General features: G+C 46.6%; 1 long non-coding RNA gene across 2 annotated transcripts in view; it reads right to left on the bottom strand.

Annotated features, from left to right (window-relative positions):
• Positions 1–18,414, bottom strand: part of LOC132326335 (uncharacterized) — a 52,163-nt gene that overhangs the window by 2,950 nt on the left and 30,799 nt on the right. For both annotated transcript variants that reach the window (XR_009486212.1, XR_009486211.1), the window contains exon 2: positions 588–708. This is a non-coding gene — a long non-coding RNA (uncharacterized LOC132326335). The remainder of the gene's footprint in view (positions 1–587; positions 709–18,414) is intronic.

The raw sequence follows: 18,414 nt of genomic DNA, 5'->3' as shown, positions 1-18,414 counted from the left end.
TGTTAGTCAGCAGAGATGTTGCAAATCACAGAAAGGGTCAGGTTAGAAGGGACCACAGTGGGTCATGTGGTCCCACCTCCCTGCTCAAGCAGGGTCATCCCCGAGCACATTGCACAGGATTGTGTCCAGAGGGTTCTCCAGCGACAGAGACTCTACAACATCTCTTGGGCAATGTTTCACCTGCACACTAAAGTTCTTCCTCATGTTTCAGTGGAAATTCCTGTGCATCGCTTTCTGCCCATTGCCTCTCATCCAGTGGCTCAGCACTACTGAGAAGAGTCTGGCTCCATCCTCTTGGATGTCCCTCAACAACTTTTCTTTCTGAAGCAGGCACTCCTTCAACCATAGGAGACCTCTGGATGAGTCTCAGAAGGCACAAACACTGGTAAGTCACCTGCCATGGCTGTGTATGGAAGGTGGTTTGTACCAGGGGCAAAATCAACTCTTACAGCTCTCAGGAGCAGCTCAAATCAGTGGAGAGGGGCCTTGCTTCCCTTCCAAGGGAAGTCAAATTAAGTAGCCTGATGTATGCATAGGGAGTGCTGGCTTGAGAACCAGGAGTTCAAATTTCTAGTTTTGCCACTCACCTTGGTAGTCCTGGTCTCCTCTTGCAGTCTCTCCTCCAGCTGCACAATCTTTGGGCTGGGACTGCTTCCCACTCAGCATATTTACTCTCCATATGCTCTGAACACTGAGACACCAAACCTACTGTAAATTGGAAACAAATAGGAAAATACATGCCAGAGCTCCCCTAATGCCCAGCAGCAGCAAGTGCTCAGCCTAGGGGACAGGGACTTGCTGAAGGAAAGAACCTGTCTAGATTAGAGGAAGAAATCCATGACAATTCTCTAATGAGGATTTCAGGGGATACAAATTGTTTTCTGGGAAATGGCTAATAACAGCAAATAGGGACCCCAGAAACAACTCACAGCACCTTCTTATTTCCCGTGGCCTGTAATCACAGTGTTCAGCTGTTATTTTCATCCTTCTAAGTAGTATAATGGACAATTGCATTCACATTTTCACTTTCTTTTTGCCAGAGTGTCACCACTTCAGGTTTTTTTTCTATTAACATGGAAAAGCAAGATTTCTTCCTCCCTGATTGCTTCAGTTCCCAACTAATGTAAAGAGACAGAATCCAGTGAAAAGTTTATTAGCTAACCTCTCTGGAGAATCAATTAAGCATAGTTCTGCATGATAAAGCTTTACTTCTTTTATTTTTCCTTAAATAAAAAAAAAGCTAGGAAAGAGAGTTGTTTTAAATTTATGAGCTGATGCGACAGTGAGTAATGGTGAATCACTGTTTAATATTTTAGTCAACCATCTGCAAGGTGAGCTGTACTCCCATTTCATATTTCTAGAGCTAAGAAGTCACCTCAAGTTTCATGAATAGAATCAGTCTTGCATCTACCCCAAAAAGCTGTATTCAGCACCAAGCCCAATCATTGTCCACCCAGAGATCTCAAACACACAGCCTCGGCACACAGGAGAAAACAAGCACAACTATAAGCTGATGTGGTAGAGTGAATAACACACTGAATAAAAGAAGATGCAAGGATGATGCTGGCTTTTTTGTGAGCTCCTAGTGATTCTGCAGGCAGAGTTGGAGGGAAGAGCACCTTCCTGGCTGTGCATGGAGGACACTGTCTTTGTGCTGGCTTGTGATTGTCTTGTCTTCTTGTACTTCCAACAGCATTCCTAGCACTCCAGAGGCACTAAACCTCAGGCCAGCTTGGGATTTTCCAGCCAGTTTCCCAGGGAAATGGGGACAACACCAGTTTCTCTCTCCGGATACTTCTTCCCCCAGCCCAGTGACATGAGCAGGATGTCTCTGTGTCTCGGTGTCACAGCCACCCAGGAGAAAGCAGTGCTTGCAGGCAGGAGGATGCAGCCTCATCTTGTGCAGAGCAGGTTTGTCAGCACTTGGGCACCTGCACACAACCAGGGAGAACACACCTTGGGCAGATCCATCACCTGCAGATCCACGCAACCAGGGAGCACATACCTTGGGCAGATCCATCACCTGCAGATCCACACAACCAGGGAGAACACACCTTGGGCAGATCCATCACCTGCAGATCCACACAACCAGGGAGCACATACCTTGGGCAGATCCATCGCCTGCCACACCTGCAGGGACAGCACTGGAGCAGAGAAGCTGCAGAGCCAGATTAATTCCTTCTATGGGAGGTCTCCCACTGGGAATTACCCAAAGATACCAACATCCCAGGTGGCTCAGGAAAGCTTCCCTTGGACCTGCTGTTTCCAAATTCCCCCTTCTTCCTGCTCCCACTGCTGAAATCCTCATCAGCCTCTGGGTCTTAGCTGTTTCATGGTCTTAGACCATGATAGCATGGTCTCCCCAGACCATGGCTACTGAACTCTGTCTCACCCATTGCTCATACCCAGCCTGCTGCCATTGACCAGAGGTGTCCCTCTAGCATGTGCCACCAGCAAAACCAGCCTCTAGGCCCAGCCTCTCAGTCTGTCTTTCTCCAAGGGCATCTTCAAGTTCCTTTCCTTGATTAATGCATGTTAAGACTGACTAATTTCATACCTTCCATCGCTGTAGCTGCTTTACAGTGGGGAAAAATGCAATTTCCTCTCTCTTGTCAAGTGCCACGAGTTTGTGAACCATGACAATGTACATTGCTACTGCTGCACACAGCCTTCCCCTCCCCCAGTCTAATGGAATGTGAATAGTGGTTTTGCAATAAATGTGAAGTCATTAAATGACTACAGAGAGCCAGTGCTACAGAGAAGGGTACCAAGAGCCTCTGTGACCCTGCAGAAACAGAGCTCTCTGTACAGCCTGGGCAGAGCACAACTGCTCCAAAGGAAACTGTGTCAGTTGCCTTGGGGCTGATTTCTATGGAGAGGGGAAAACCCTCACACTTTTCATTCCTTCTTTTATATCTGGAGGAAGATCTCTTATGTCCCTTTTATTTACATTATTGCAAATGACAGAGCAGCTGACACATCCAGCTCCTTCACAGTGCTTCATACATATGAACGAGCAGTTTAGCCTCAATATTGGCTTGCAGACCTTTCTACCACAGCACCTGCTTCAACCACAGTGCAGAGAAATGAGACGTCAGCATGAAGGCAATGGTCCTTCCTTCTCTCCTTAAAAATAGCCTGCTTCATACTGTGTAACAGACTTTGGAGAGCTTAGGTGAGCTGACTTTGACCAGAAAGATGCCTCCCTCACTTTTCATGCCAATGGTTCACCCACCCACCTGTTAAATGGTACACAAGCTTTATTTGCCACAGCTATTCCTCATTTTTTATTGGACCTGACTCTACAAGCTGAAGGAGCCTTCTGGCATGTAATGTCTTATCTCTTACAGCACATGGAGACACCATGTTCAGGTCACCCTCTGGACTTCTCACCCAGCTGGTGAGATTTGGCACTGGTCTAGTGCTAAAGAAGTTCCCGATATTATGGCAGGATACATGCCTCAGAGATATTATCTGGCATTTAGAAATATGTAGATTTATTTCCTGAATTCTCTGGTTCCTCCATAAAAATTCAAAAAGCTTGTTCATAAGCTTGAAGGACACATCTTGAGGGACAGTAACAGAACAAAACCAAATATTCAAAGTACTTTCTTTTGTGTTTTCCAGGTCCTCCAAGCGAAGCAAAATAAAGAACAAGAGAGCTTTCCACCCTCAGTTTTTCAGACATAAAAGATCTTGAAGCAAGCACATTGTCCTGTTTTTTGAGTTGAGAGAAGCAAAGGACAGAGTTGGTAGAGAAAAAGAGAGCATGTTCTCTATCTGTTTAACATATAGGGGAAAGAATTGTATGGATTTTTAAAAGCGAACATGAAGCTCTGTTACTCTGGTCCATTCCCCAAGCTGTATGTGCTTTGGAGCTTCTTCTCAAAGCCCTCTATTGATGCCACTCTCCAGGCATTCACACAATCTGTGGTGCACGGTGTGGGTGACAGTGACCACACAGAGAAAGAAGGGTCCCCATCTTCACGCCACAGCAACCCCCTTTTCTCACTGAATCCACTACAAGGAAGGAGTGACACCAAAAAAAAAAAAAAAAAAAAAAAAAAAAAAAAAAAAAAAAAAAAATAAACCAAGAAAGGTGAAAGCACTATCATAAAGCTCCAGTTCCGCCAGGAGAGTCCAGCATGTGAGTGGGAAAGACACCCTCCTACCAGCATGTTTGGCCATTTTGCTTTCCTGCATTTGTCTGAATCTCTTACTGCTCCCCTTTCTCCACTCATCCGCTGTAACACACAGAGCTGCGATCTGAGCGTCTCGTGTGTATTCATCAGCGCTTCTGAGCAGATGATTCACCTACCCCTCTTTATAATTTTATCTCCCATCAGCTGCAAAGTCAAAGTCTGAATAATGCACCATTGTTGTTTTCAGGAGCAGGCTTGTCACTGTGATAGGAATGACACCGGGAGAAAGGTATGACTTGAATCAAAACAAGCGGGTCGGCAGGTAGCATCCTAAAGCCCCGGAACCGGCAGGGTAAAAATAACAACAATGGAATCGTGTCTCCTAACAATGGGGAGGAAAATAATAATAATAATAAACAACACAATAGCCCTGGCTGTGGCACTGCGTGGGAAGGTGAAGGTGTATTGTCTGTTCTGGGCAGAAAGTAAAACAGTGCTGCTGGTTTTACATCCTTTACGACCAATTGTATCTACAGCCAAGCTCTGCCTCCTCCCTGGCTCCCCCCTGCTGCATCTGGAAGAGCTATCCTGTCTCCAAAAGAGGAGTTTCAAAAGGAGCACCTGCCCTGAGAGCCAGCAGCTGCCCTGCTGCAGCAGTCAGAGACAGGGACAGAGTGTCCATCTGGGCCAGATCCAGCTCAGGCTCTACCACGAATCCCTGAAGGTGTGCAGAAGAATGGATTAGCTCCTGTGGCAGGGAAATCTGACATAGTTCTGAGTGATGCACCAGAGACTGAAGTTTTCTGCATGTTTAGCAAACACCAGCGGGGTTTGCTCTACATCAAAGTGCACTTCTGTCACAGATGGGCAAGGAGCAGCTCAGGTATCAACACTGCCTTGCAGCTCTCTGGAGCTAAGCTCTGCTCCCCCAAGCATCATTGTGCTTTTTGTTTACCTCAGAGCATCTCCCCAAGTTAAATAGTAATATCATCTTCTGCCAGCTCCAGGAAGTTCTAGGCTGGCCCTTAAAGGTCAGAATCCCCAAAGATGGGCCTTCAGATTTAAGGCCTGGCCCGGCTCATGGCTTCTTTTGACAATGGTGGCCACTGCCCTGAGATGTCTAGTCCTGCCCACCATTTTCATTTCATTAATCCTGAAGTTTGTGGGATGCAGGAAATGATATTGTTCTGCGTGTAGATATATGTGTGTGTATGCAACCAGCCCTCCAAACTATGGTTTGGTAAAGGGAGATGAAGGGAAGCAGAAGGACATACTCAGGGAAAAAGGAAATCTATGCTACTTCAGGCAGCAAGACTTGTCAAACTATTTCCTAAGTTAGAAAGTGGCCCCTCAGCTCCACCTGTAGTTAGAGGCAGAGAAAAGAATGTGTAATAGCTCCCAGGCTGGGCTCTGGCTCACAACCATCCTCCCTGGAGGCAACATATGATAAACATCTTAAAAGATGGTGTGAACATCCTCCCACAGTGGCAAGAAGTCATTCCCTGCTCTGAGTTGTGGTTCTGCACGGGCTGGATTGGTCCATCAGTCCCATTACCATCAGCACAACCATAATCCCCTCTAGTATGTGCCAGCCTTGGTGACTACAAATCCTCAGCAGTTCCTGTAGGCAGCTGCGTCATGCACCCCTTGTTGCTCCGTGGCATGAGAGAGAGAGTAACCTGAAAAGCAGTGACTCGCTGAATTTAACCACCTGGTGTTCTTGGAAAATGCCAGCTTTGAAACACAGATTGGCTGCAAAACAAACATCCCACAAGGACGTCCAAGAATTGGCGTGCTCCTCCATGAGGTGCTCAGGAAAATATAACAGTGTGTTATCCTGCTCCACACAGCCCAAAATTCATCCCTAAAACCAAAACAAATACTACTCTAATAAAACAAGCTCTGAAAGCAGTTTTTCTGGTATAGACTACAAAATAGTCATCTTTTAACCTCCTGTGTCCATCAGGATCACTTACTACCTTCCTAATGATCAACAGAGCAAAGCTGTCAGGTGTGTGTCATGTAGACCTGGCCAAGAGAAGTCTGAAACAGGCCAGGTGAAGCTCCATCCACTTCCTGTGACTGTTGCCTGTTCACCACAAATGTGGCACATCCAAGAAATCACATCTGCACTTATTTCCAAATGAGAGCCATCCTGCAAGGCAAACTAGAGCACAACACAGTATTTACTGTATTCCTTTCTCCTTAAAATAATTTCTCCCTTTGCCCTAAGATTCTCAGCAGACTTCCTCTTATTCTTTGTTTGGTAAAGCCAGTATTTACTGCTCAGAACGTACTCTGGCTAAAAGCCTCCCCACACTTCATCCCCGAGTCAAAGCATCCAGTAACACCACCATTCCAATGGAGAGCCCATCATCCACTGCTTTCTAAGGTTCCTCTGCCTTCTGGGAGAAGTCTCTGTGGCATGGGAATCCTCTGTAATGGACGGATCCATTTCTGTTCTTTTGGCTCATGGATGTGGTGCTGATCACCAGCTGCAGTTCCCCTGCAGCAACTGTCTCCAAACACAGTCTGCTGGCAGAGAGTAAATGGGTTAATTTTTCTTGAGAAGAGCCCACCAGCAGATAAGGACCTGCCTTAGTTTCCTGTCTGCTAATTCACCTCAAATCCATAGGAAGTTCAGCTAACAGCCAGCAAAGGCTAGCATGAGTAGTGAGTGCGTGCAGGGTTTCCAAGCCATGCCACAGAGATAAATAGGGATGGCCAGAGATAAACACAGAGCTGGTCTGAAAAGACAAGGATTTTGCAGTTACTGAGTGAGCAGGTCAAAGCACACCCCATCTGTGCTCCATTTTCTGCAGAGAAACTCCAAAACAGGGCTACAAGGTCTTAAACCTTCTCCATCTGCTGCCCACGATGGCTGCCTGGACTGCAACAAACGTGTTGCCACTTCCAGCACCCAGCAGTGACTGATGCTGTGTTAAGAGGACACCAGTGGTTCCGGTCTATTTACATTTCCAAGGAGCTTGGCTGGGTTTTGTGCTGGCGTTTTCTTTTGGTATACCAGCTGTGGGAGAGCAAAGGGGACAGAAATTACTGCGATGCTCAAGCGAGGAAATGCTACTGTTGAGAAAACATCCTATTTATGCCACATTTTAAAAGGAGCCCGTCTTTAAGAGTTTTAAAGAGCTGCCACTGGCAACAAATGAGGCTGCTAATTTGGCCTGGCAAGCAGCGTTTGCTAAACACCATTTCAGGTTTTAATTCATCACATGTAGATTTGGAATTGGAATTCTCCTAGCAAAACCATCATCAGTGTGTTTTTGCAATTCCAGCTCCCTTTCTTTTCACATCAAGCCTCCCTCTCTCCCTCTGTCTTCCACAGCTGTCAGCTGTCACCAGCCAGGAAGGCAGATGAGCCAGTCACAGCCCTCAGATCTGATCCAATCTCCTGTAAAACAGATGCCCAGGCCCCAGGTCCTCTTTGCTCACCAGCCCCTTGTCTGTCTACAGAAACTGCATGTGCTGCCTGCCCCCTGCAAAGTGGGGAGGAATAATTGACTTCCTGGGAAGCATGCTGGGGATAAAATGCTTCGCACATCCGCTCACAGGAGCCTGCTTGTGCCACTCAGGCGAGGCAACTACGGTGTATGCTCCCTTTCACCCAAGCTGCCACCAAGCAGCTCCCACAGGAAGCTCTCCTGTTTCCTCAGTTTCACTGCTGTGAGCTTGCTCAGAGGATGATGCCACTGATGCTAGATTGATTCCAGCTGAGACAAAGTCATGGCAATTTTTGGGGAAAGCCTTGAGGAGTTTGCTCCTTTCTCCAGCACAGATCTCTTCTTCACAACCGAGTGAGCCCTGCCAAGAGCTATGTGGATAAAATTCTACTTTTTCGCCACACAGCCACCACAACCACATTTTGGGGGAAGGCTGCAATGGTGCCAGCACTAAAAGTTCCCTGTGGAAAGAGATCTGGTACCAAAGAGAGATCTCTGAGGAAATGTGGCCGTGTTTGGGCTGTCCTCCTACGCAGCCATCTTGATACTCTGATTGACCCAGTAGCTTTCCCTGATCTGCCCACAAGCAAAAAAAAACTCCTTAGCACTTACAAAATAGACATAGTGTGTGTTGTCCTCTGGCTAGGAACTAGATAAAGGATTCCTGATTTGTTCACACAAAAAAGGCCAACCAACATGCCATGCTGTCAGCACCCTGCCTCCCACAGCAGCAGGAGTGTATACAGAGCCTGCAGGGGGACCAGCACAGACCCACCCCCTGGGACAGAATTTAAATGTTTAAAGCAGGCAGCTGGATTTACCTTGCACCAGGCTCCTGTCTTCATATAGAAGAAACCAATTGTTTACCAGGAAAAAAACGGAAGCAGCAATCTCTTTTGTTTAATGTTCCTTGAGCTTTTAATAGCTATTTATTTACTGGTTTTCGTGGCTTGCTGCCCTAGAGCACAGGAGACGAACATCGCACTGGAGCAACTTCCAAACATCAGACTCCAGCTTTTTATGCAACGGGGCTTTTGAGAATTAAGTGCAGACCAAGGAGTGGAGGGTGCCTGTGCCAAGGCACCTGAGCCCGAGGCCAGTCAAGAGCAGGAGGAGGGCAGGTTTCCCAGCCTGCCTTTGCTGACTGGGGCAGGTGGGCTGCTGCTCCCAGGGAAAAGAGCTGTCTAGATACAAGAGAAGGAGTCGTGTTTTGAAAACTGCTTTCTGAATGAGTCAGCAGAGCCGTCTCCCAAGGCACTGGAGCCTGCCAGAGGGAAGAACAGATAGTTTTGTTGTTTTTTTCCCTTCTGCCGTTGAGGTCGATCACTCACTATCTTGAAGTACGTCACCAGCCTTGGGAAGCCTTTTTCTGAGTAGAATACTTCTTGACTTTTCTATTTCTGAGGAAGTTTTCCAGCCTGCCTTGCCTCTGTTTTGTCAAAGCCTGTATGTGACAGCGAGGTCTGGAGGAGAAAACAGAGCAGGCTAACATGTTATCCCTGCAGGCCTGGCCTGAAGGTGCTTTTCACTTCCAGGCAGGGAAAGCTGCAGCCATTACAACCCTCTTCATCAGGACACACTGATAGATATCTCTCTCCCTTCAGAGACATCCCCTTCCACTTCTCTCCTCCCTCCTCTGTGTCACAGGCATCAGACACCTTTTCTTGCAGAGGCGACCTCACTAGTACACACCTAATGCAATACTGAGTAGCTTGGGTGTAACCTTCAAGGCTGCTGCTTCTATTTCAGACCTGAGGAAGGATAAAAAATGTGTCCTTTATTGAGTGATACCTACTGCTTTAAGAAGGGTGTGCTCTTCCTTCTCTTGTGTTTTTCCAGTCAAGGTAACTGACGTAGATAAAATGACTTTCAAGGGACACAGTAAATGCTTCAGCTCTTAGAGTTAAGAAGGCTTTTGGAAGAGATGCTTGTGCCCAAACAGACTCTCCTCTGTGCTATTCCTTCATCCTGGCTATGCAGATTTATACTCCTCAAAAGGTTGGCATTTCTCATCTGCGCCATGGCACAGGGCTACAAGGGCAAACTTCTCAATCTTAGTCACATTTTGGCCCGTCATTCTCCTGATGATTTTGAAACCTTGGCTGTGCCAGGCACAAATCCACAGGTGAAAGTCAGTTTGTGAGTAGCTGGTGCAGAAAATAATGTGATTTCTCAGGTCAGGGATATGCACAACAGTTTGGCTATGAGATGATCCAAACGTGATCCAACCCTCTGGCTGTCATGATGACAAATGTGAAATGGTCCCAGGGATGAGCTAGAGCTTTCTCAGTCAGCGTGGGGAGAGGGCAGGGATCTCCTGTAACACAAATAAACCAGTACACTGATACTCCGTGCATCTGCCAGCACCAGCTCAAAGCGGCAGCAGCCAGAAGAAACTGCATCTCCATCAGTGTACCTACTCTGCCACATGGCAAAGTGTGGGCTCTGGATAAGCCTAAAATCTAAAAATCCTAACTTCCACAACACCTAAAGCCATAGACACAATCAGAGATTTTTATAGCAATCTCCCCCACCACCTCTACTCCCAGCCCAAACTCAGCTGATAACTAGCCCAAAAAGGCTAGCTACTTCTTTGTCCCCACAAGTCAGCATCCCTATCCCTCTAATTGCTTGATTGATTAGCATAATCAAGGTGAGCTCACAGTAGTTGCTCCTGACCTACCTCTATTTGGAAGAAGTATCTTCATGCCTGACCTGGGAAAGGAACTTGTGTGCTGGCAAGCCCATCTGGCCCCTCCCTGGCGTACCTGTCAGCCTGGTAAAGGATAGGAGCTCTTCCTGCAGACCACACTCCAGTGGCTTCCTAAAGCAGGATGCTGGGCTGCTTTTTGTAGGCCCTGTGCCATAAATAAATGTACGTCACTAAGGAACAGCTTGAGAGTGAAATGGTCAGAAGGACAATGTATGAAAATTGGTGTCTGGCTGCACTTGGCTAGGATTAGCCCCATCAGATGAAGCACAATTAATGCTAATTAGTTGCTGCTGCAGCCAGCTTTCCTACCTCTGTGGGAGCAGGGATTACCACTGAGCTAACAGGACCATCTAAAGCCAGTTGTGGCTTGCTCCTGGAAATAAGTTTTACACCCAGTTCTTTATAGTCCAGTGCTCCTTTCTGTGCTCTTTTTAAAACTAAGCAGAAATACTGTGATTCCTTATTCTGATCTGCATAGCACAAGGCCAGATAATTTTGGCCATCACTTTCTGCACCAACTTTATTAATTTATGATTGCTTTGAAAAGCCAGCCAGTACAACATTATTTCCTGTAAATGACTATTTTTTCATACAGATCAGTTACTGAGGTGTCAGATACTCTGCACTATCACTCTCTGACTCTAATCTGTACTCAGACCGCCTTGCTTTGGTGTGGAAAAGCAGCTGAAGGTGTCCTTTTTCCAGAATTCCCACTTCCTTGGGCTCTAGGCACCTGCAGCAATCAGAAGCCACAGAAACAATAGATATAATACTAATATCCAAATTCCATTATAACAGAAGGCTCCTCTCAGCTTTTTCCAAGTTAGTATGCAATGAAAGTTGAGAAACAATGTCGTTAAAACCCACAGCTAATGCATCCTGTGGGCCACAGAGGAAGGTTCTGGGTACACTGGTATATCTCTGAGGGGTTTTTGTGGTTTTTGTTTTTTTCTAGTTTCTCCTTCCCGGGATAACCTTTCACCCCAGGCTTTGTGCTCTTTGTGTGTTTATCAGCAAAGCACATCCAGATGCCCTTCAAGGGAGAAATGACTCATACCTGACTCACAATCGCTCAAGCAAAGCTGCAACCTTTAGTTCATTTCCTGGGAGAAGCATCTGTTAGATTCATTTTGGAAGATTAAGCATTTCTCACTGTCATTTTACAGATGGAGGCATTTGTGACTGGCTGGGGAAGGGTCAACTGATTCTCTGCCATGGATGGAAAACAAACTTCTTTGGGCAGCCAAGCCCTGCCCCAAGGACAGTGAAGATGCTCTTTAGCAAGTGCTGTTAGTCTCCTTCCGGTACCTCTCGCCTTGCAGAAGGACCCCCAGTTTCAATGCACACCTTCAAAGGGATCACCCTTCCCACAACAAGTGTGTGACTGTGCAGAGCTGGCAGCTGGCACGCTCCCTGCCCACTCCCTCCCCTGCTGTTGCTGTCTCTGTCGCTGGCTGATTCCCTGGCACTCAGGAAATGCAAACTGCCCCCTGCCCACCCCCCGGCCTGCAGCCCCAGCTCCCAAGCTGCCCACCTGGCAATAAATAACAAACACACCGGGAGACCACTGCAAAAGCCAGCTTGTTTCACAAAGCCAGCAAGCCCTCACTCCAAAAGGTTTCCCAGCTGTTTCTGCACAGCCAAGGCCCCTTCATAATGTGACCTTTCATTCTCAGAGGACAAAAAGAAACAGATCCAACAGATACATCAAACAAGGGCTGTGCTGGAAATCTATATTTTTCCATCTCCCTTTGAAGAAATCTTGGTTCCCCATTAGGCTAAGTCCTCATATACAAGATTTGCTTCACATAAATTTAGAATTCTAAAAGATAAATACGCATCTACCCCTACCCCGTTTTTTCTTTTTTTTTTTGAGAAACAGAGAAAGACCTAGCAATGTCACTTGTGTGTTGTCCTTTGGTTGCACAAGTCTTAGGATCAGAAGAAAATCACCTGTTCCTCCCCATGAGGACTTGATCACATGGATGTTTACACACAGACATCCCAATAAACCCTGCCACAGTGTATGGTACTTCTTTCCTCCTCGTGCTTCCTAATAGTATGGAAATGCTAATAATAATGTGTAGCCCTTGGTGTGCACATTCCTCTGCTTACCACTGTCTCCCTTCTTGGCTGAATAATCACAGATAATTCACTTGTCTGGATATGACTCACAGCTACTTTATTTCACACAAAGCAATTTCTAATTGCATGTTGTATGTCTGTGTTATGAAATCCAGCGCTAACTGTTATTACAAAATTAGTGCAGAAAACTGAAGGGGAAGGAAAACCACAGTGAGAAACCAAGTAACAACTTACAAAGGGGCAGGCCAGAACCATGTCAGTTTTCCCCTCTCTAGTACAGGACATTTTCTCAGACAGAGCCAAGAATTTCCTAATCCCTCATACAGTAACTTACAGGCAGTGAGACAACTGGGGTCCTTTTACCCTCAGATAGGCTGAAAGCACTTTGGCAGCCAAACACAATAGAGATGTGGTCTGGCTCTGCTTGTCCTCATATCTGTGCTCAACAAGCCTTACATCAAAACCAACACAGCCATGTGTGACAGCTGTGAGCTACCAGACAGGCAGGTCCTGTCCTTTGCCTGGTGTCCCAGTTGTTGTGGCATTTTCAGGAAAGTTTTATGCATCTCTGAAAGGACACACAGTCAGAGAAAACACATTTTGGCTGGAAAAATCACAGCTGATGCACAGCCCTGGCAATTTTTCACATTTCTGGGTAGGGCCAAGTCAAAAACATATGGATGTTCAATTTTGCTCAGCCCCTAGCTCCATCTGCTTGAGAGAACTCCTTCAGAGCACTGCCACCGCCAAGCGCTTCAGACAAAGTTGGGTGAAGCCTGGTAGTAAAGAGACAAGGGATAATCCATCCCATGGGCTAAATTTTGCCTCCACTTCTAATGCCATGTCTAGACTTTTATATAAAACAGAGTCAGGGAGAAAGATGAACTCCAGAGTCCCCATCATGCAAACAACCTAACATTCTTGCACTACAGGTGTGATTTTGGCCCGTACCAACTGCGACATTCCCAACGACACAGCTCAAAGGACAACACCCACCAGTGACCACTCCCAACACCTCTATGGGCAAGGTCACTCCAGGCTCTGGGACCTGTGTGCTCCTCTGACACTGTCCCAACAGGCTTTACTTCCTCACAGTTCTACAAACCACATGCTCTCAATTTTGTGCTATGAAAACATTTCTTTTGAACGTCGAAACATGCATACTATTACTTTGAATACTTTGAACTAGAAAAACATTCTCACAAAATGAATGCGGGCATGTCTTGCTATCCACTGAGGATTATTTTCTTTTCTAAACATCTACAGTGAGATGTGGGCAGAATGGTGAGCTCAGGGCAAATCATCAACCAACAACCTACATCCATGGGGACTAGGAAGGATCCAAACTCTGTGAAGAAGAGAGCTGCTAGGTGTCATAACAAAGTGCCCACAGGCAATCAAAGACCGTGAAAGAGAAGTAATGCCAAACAAGACTCACCAAGCAAGCTGGGGAAGCAGATTCTTAACAGTAAGGGGTGCTTAAACACCTGGAAAGACTACCACAGCACAAGTGTTTGCCATCACAGGTAACATCTATACAAAGATGAGACGTCTTCTGACAAGGAAATCACAGCTCCACCAGTAGCTTTCAGGCACAAAGCAGAAGCCATTGGAAGGGAGTCCCTAATGTGGACTATGCAGGTGGCCAGTCTTGAAGAGCTAATGGTGCTTTCTGGCTTCAGAGCCAGAGGAAATATTGTGATTTAATCAAGCACAGAAAACCCACATGGGCAAAATCTCAGCTCTGGAAGACTGCCAAGGCTCTGCAGTTGGACTGCAAATGAAGTGCCCAGTCCTTCCCTCGCAGCAGTGAAAATGAGAGGAGCTTGTCCTAGGACCCCAGAATAGCACAGGTGCTCAGGATAATCAGGATTTGACCTAAAAGCAACAAATGAAAAAAACAGGATGGCTGTGAGGCAGATTTTATGTACACAAGAAAAGCAAAACACGGGCACAGGGCTGAGTGCTCATTCATGCCCACAAGGTGACAGGCACGGTGGAAAACAGGCATTATCTTTCCTCAAGTACCTCTCTGCCTAGCCCCGTGATTCCCTCTGGTTTCATTCATGTAAAACACAAGGCTATGAATGAGAAACCCTGTGAAGCGGAGAGGAGGAGGGGGAAAGGAGGAGAAAGGATTTCATGCTACCAAGGCAACCGTCACCATGGCAACCATTTAATTAATGAGCTGGTGATGAACCCCAGCAATATGGCTCTAGTGAAGTCATGCTGTAGTAATTACCAGGGTTTCATTCATGCTGTCCTGGCAGGGGCTGCCCAGAGAAGCCCAGGAGCTCTGACAGACAGACGGGAGCAGGCAGCCTGCTGGATCCATGGAAGGCGAGCGCGTGCCTGGGAGCGTGGCCCAGCGCTGCTCCAAGCCAGCTCCCCGGGCACTGGAGCACGGAGAGCACATGCCATCCAATCCATCCTGCAGCCCCGCGCTGCCAAAGGGCAACCCGGCTGGCCCCGTGCCGCCCACACGGGCAGCATTCGCAAGCAGTCTGCAGAGCAAGCAGCCGGCGCGGCTGCTCCCCCTGCTATGCCTTCAGCCTCCAGAAGACGATACTGAAAATAAACAAATAAGCTGGTGATTTGCCTTCTCTGGATGGAAGATTTATCTTTTCACTCAGCAGACAGCAGCGTAACAGCTGCATAGGTATCCCAAGTGAAAAAAGAACTCCTGATGAACATACTGGGGTTTTGACAGGCATGTTTGTACCAGGGAATCTGAGAGACCAGGAATATTTCATACAGAGGGAGGATAAATAAAATACCACAGGTGAGATACTTAAAGCAAAAGACACTACTAAAGGTGAGCGTGAGGACAGCTAACTCACTTGTTCTCAGAGATGAGAAGATGTTCCACGTTGCTGCAAGTCCTGAAACACATCTCACCACTACCATGTGGTGTTACCTGCTCCACAAAGATCCTCAAGCTTTGTGGGACATGGATATGATTGACACTGATCATCAGGAGAGGACATCTTACAGTCATATTTGATTAAAAGATGAGGAAGTGTACAAACTCATGCTGCAGGGCAGACCCTATTTTAGCACTTGCTATCAACAAGCCCACTCTGTCCACTTTACAAAACACAAATTATTCTTTCAAATATTTTCATGGCAACTGAGAGAAATCACAAGGACATTCACCTCATTCACCTAAACCTCAGCCCTCAGGATTAGCTTGGCATCCTGGAACTGTCACCACAATAACAATACCCATACACAGTAAAGAAATACACAATTTATGGGTACACAGCAATTGTCTGTTGGCTGACACAGAATGGTTGGGACAGCCAACCATTGGTTGGGTGCCGAAGGGGAAGGGGATTCAGCGCTGATTGCCTGGGCAGTCAACTCAGTCAGATGAAAAAGGGTTTGTTTTTGCCACCCATTCGAGTGGGATCTGCATTCATCTTGTTAAGCTGCGTCTTCCAACTCCCTCCTGCTTTTTCGCATTGTTTTCCCAACTTTTCCCACCAGTATTTGCCCACTTGAACCAGGAAAAGCCAACGTAGCTTTCTGCCCAAAAGGCAAAACTCAGCTTTTCCCTGTGCATTGTCAGCCATAGAAATCAGCACCAGTGAGTTCCCAGTTTGCATTATTATAGAGAATATCCATTTTAAAAGCTACCTGGAAACACCAGTGCTCACAAGGTAGTTCATGTTGTCTTTCCTCCATAAGAACCTGAACTTCCATTGCTGTAACATCTGTAACTCATGTCTCCCCTCTGAGTTAGGGACTGGATAGGAAAGGGAAGTTACCTCACCCTACTTTAGCAGCCCATGTCAGAACCTGACAAAGTGCTCATCCCCCCACAGTCTGTAGGAGGAATCCAGACCACCAGCTCAGGGATAGAGCACAGTACTGGAGACACCTTGATCTGAACAAAGTAATCATAACCACAACAGGGGGTTACACCGAGCAATGGATGTAGGCAGGCACTGCAATGCTTAGGTGGAAATGAAGTGCTACATCCACACTCAGAACCCAAAATCTCTTGCCAGCATCCTTCTCAACCCACTGACATTTAGCTTACCTGCCAACACTCCAGCCTCGCTGGACCACTACTGCCAATCTGAGCTTGGTCTGTTCAAGACCAGATCTACACCTGAAAACAAGTTGCTCTTCAAGATGATGTCCTGAAAGGTGTGGGCAGAGAAGAGCATTAGAAGTGTCTCTACCATCGTGCCTCTCTCCTTTTCATACTGCACACTGCTGGTGCTTATACAAGATTCTGGTTGCAACATTGCTCAAATCCCACAAAAGGTAAATTCAGTTTCCTTTAATCTTCATTTTGGGCTCTAAATAAAAAATCCCTGTCCCTCTGATCCTTATCTTGAACCACTGCCTCAGTCTTTATTTTTCTGGTGAAAAAAATAAAATCAGAGGAAACCTTTCATCTAGCTTTGAGGATCATTCTTTACAACATTTGAAAATGAGGCAAGACAACAGCCTGAATAATTTCTCTTGAAGAAAGTAATTCCTTTCTTTTTAAAGACAACTCTCTCATCCATGCCAATACTAAAACATCCATGGTAAAACACTGCTTTGAAGCAAAGCCCCCAAGACCCCTCAAAACCCAGCACATACAGGGTGTGCAGTGGAGGTCTGCCATTTCCTCCCTAAAAGCCCTTCTATTTATACTCATCTTGGCAGGCTTGAAAGTACCTGCCAGATGGACAGAGATAACTGACATCCAGAAAAGACACTCCACCAGCTGCTGTTAGCAGGGGTTGGGAAGTGTGGGGGCTGGTTAATAAGAAACCACTCACTTCCTCACGGCTGCTAGCTGCCCGCTGCCTTCCCGGGGCTTAATGGAATTTGGAGAGAGTATTTCAAGTCAGTCCATCTGTCAGCACACACGTAGATCAGCTCAGGCCCAGCACCTTGCACGTCACACATGAGCTTTGTTTCCTCGCAGGAATCTTTGTTGGTGCTCTTTCCCTGATCCCTCTGGCACACGGGAGAGGCTTGACCATGGGTGGTGCTTGCTGCTGGGAGCTGCTGAGAGCTGCTGAGCTGAGACCGTGCCAGCAGGCAGAGGGCTCCTGGCATGGCTGCAAGCAAGGGGAAACTGAGCCCAGAGGAGAGGGAAGAGGAGGGAACCAGATTTCACAGCACGCAGAAGCTGTGAGCCCTCAGAGCACAGGCGGTCCTGTGTGGAGAAGCCCTGGGGATGACAGCTGGATACAAAGCTGAAGGAGCTGGCAGAGCACAAAACAGACCAAACTGGGCCCTGTCCTACACTAGGTGTGTGGCTAGGAGAGAAAGAGGAGTTGTTAAAAAGTCATGTCCGTTCTTACCATTGTAAGAATCACAAAAGTTAAAATGCATCCATATTTGGGATTTTTCTACAATGTGACCGATTTTATGATCTTCGACACTTAGTTTTGCTAAGCATTTCCCATCAGGCAACACGCTGAACAAGTGTTCATTGACATCCTGAAAGAAGATTTCTTACACCTCTCTCTGTTCAGTTTTCCCTTTGCAATTTTAAAACCAAATTCACATTTTTTCAAATAAAGCAAGGAGCGAGCCTGGCATAATCAGAGGGTTCCAGGAACTGTGGCTTCAAGACCAAGTGAACCTTGTGGGAGCCTCCTGAAAAACTCACAGGCATTTCCTAACCAAGGTGAGTGTGACAGATGGACTGATTTGCAGCTGTTTTTGCTCTCCATAAACCCAGACATGGGAGAAAGTCTTGTCTTCTGACGCAGTAACGTGGCACTTACCTGTAGTTCTGTCACTGCACTCATTTCTGTCTTATTAATACATTTGCCTCCACAGGAAGAATAAATGGGAACAAGCAATTGAGTATTTCTTCTTCTGGGTCACGTTATTTCAGATATTTGCCTCATAGTAATAAGATACATAAGTGACAAACATTAAAGCTTTTCTGTATCTCTGATCTCATTTAAAACTAGAGCAACCTTCACTAACTGTTGGAATCAAAGGAGTTGGTGCTTGGGTCAGAATGCACCCAGTGCAATACCAGTTACTGAGT

The sequence above is a fragment of the Haemorhous mexicanus genome, chromosome 4, assembly GCF_027477595.1.
Source record: "Haemorhous mexicanus isolate bHaeMex1 chromosome 4, bHaeMex1.pri, whole genome shotgun sequence".
Classification (NCBI taxonomy): domain Eukaryota; kingdom Metazoa; phylum Chordata; class Aves; order Passeriformes; family Fringillidae; genus Haemorhous; species Haemorhous mexicanus.
The sequence above is the reverse complement of the archived record's forward strand: the minus strand, read 5'-3'. Positions and strand labels throughout refer to the sequence as shown.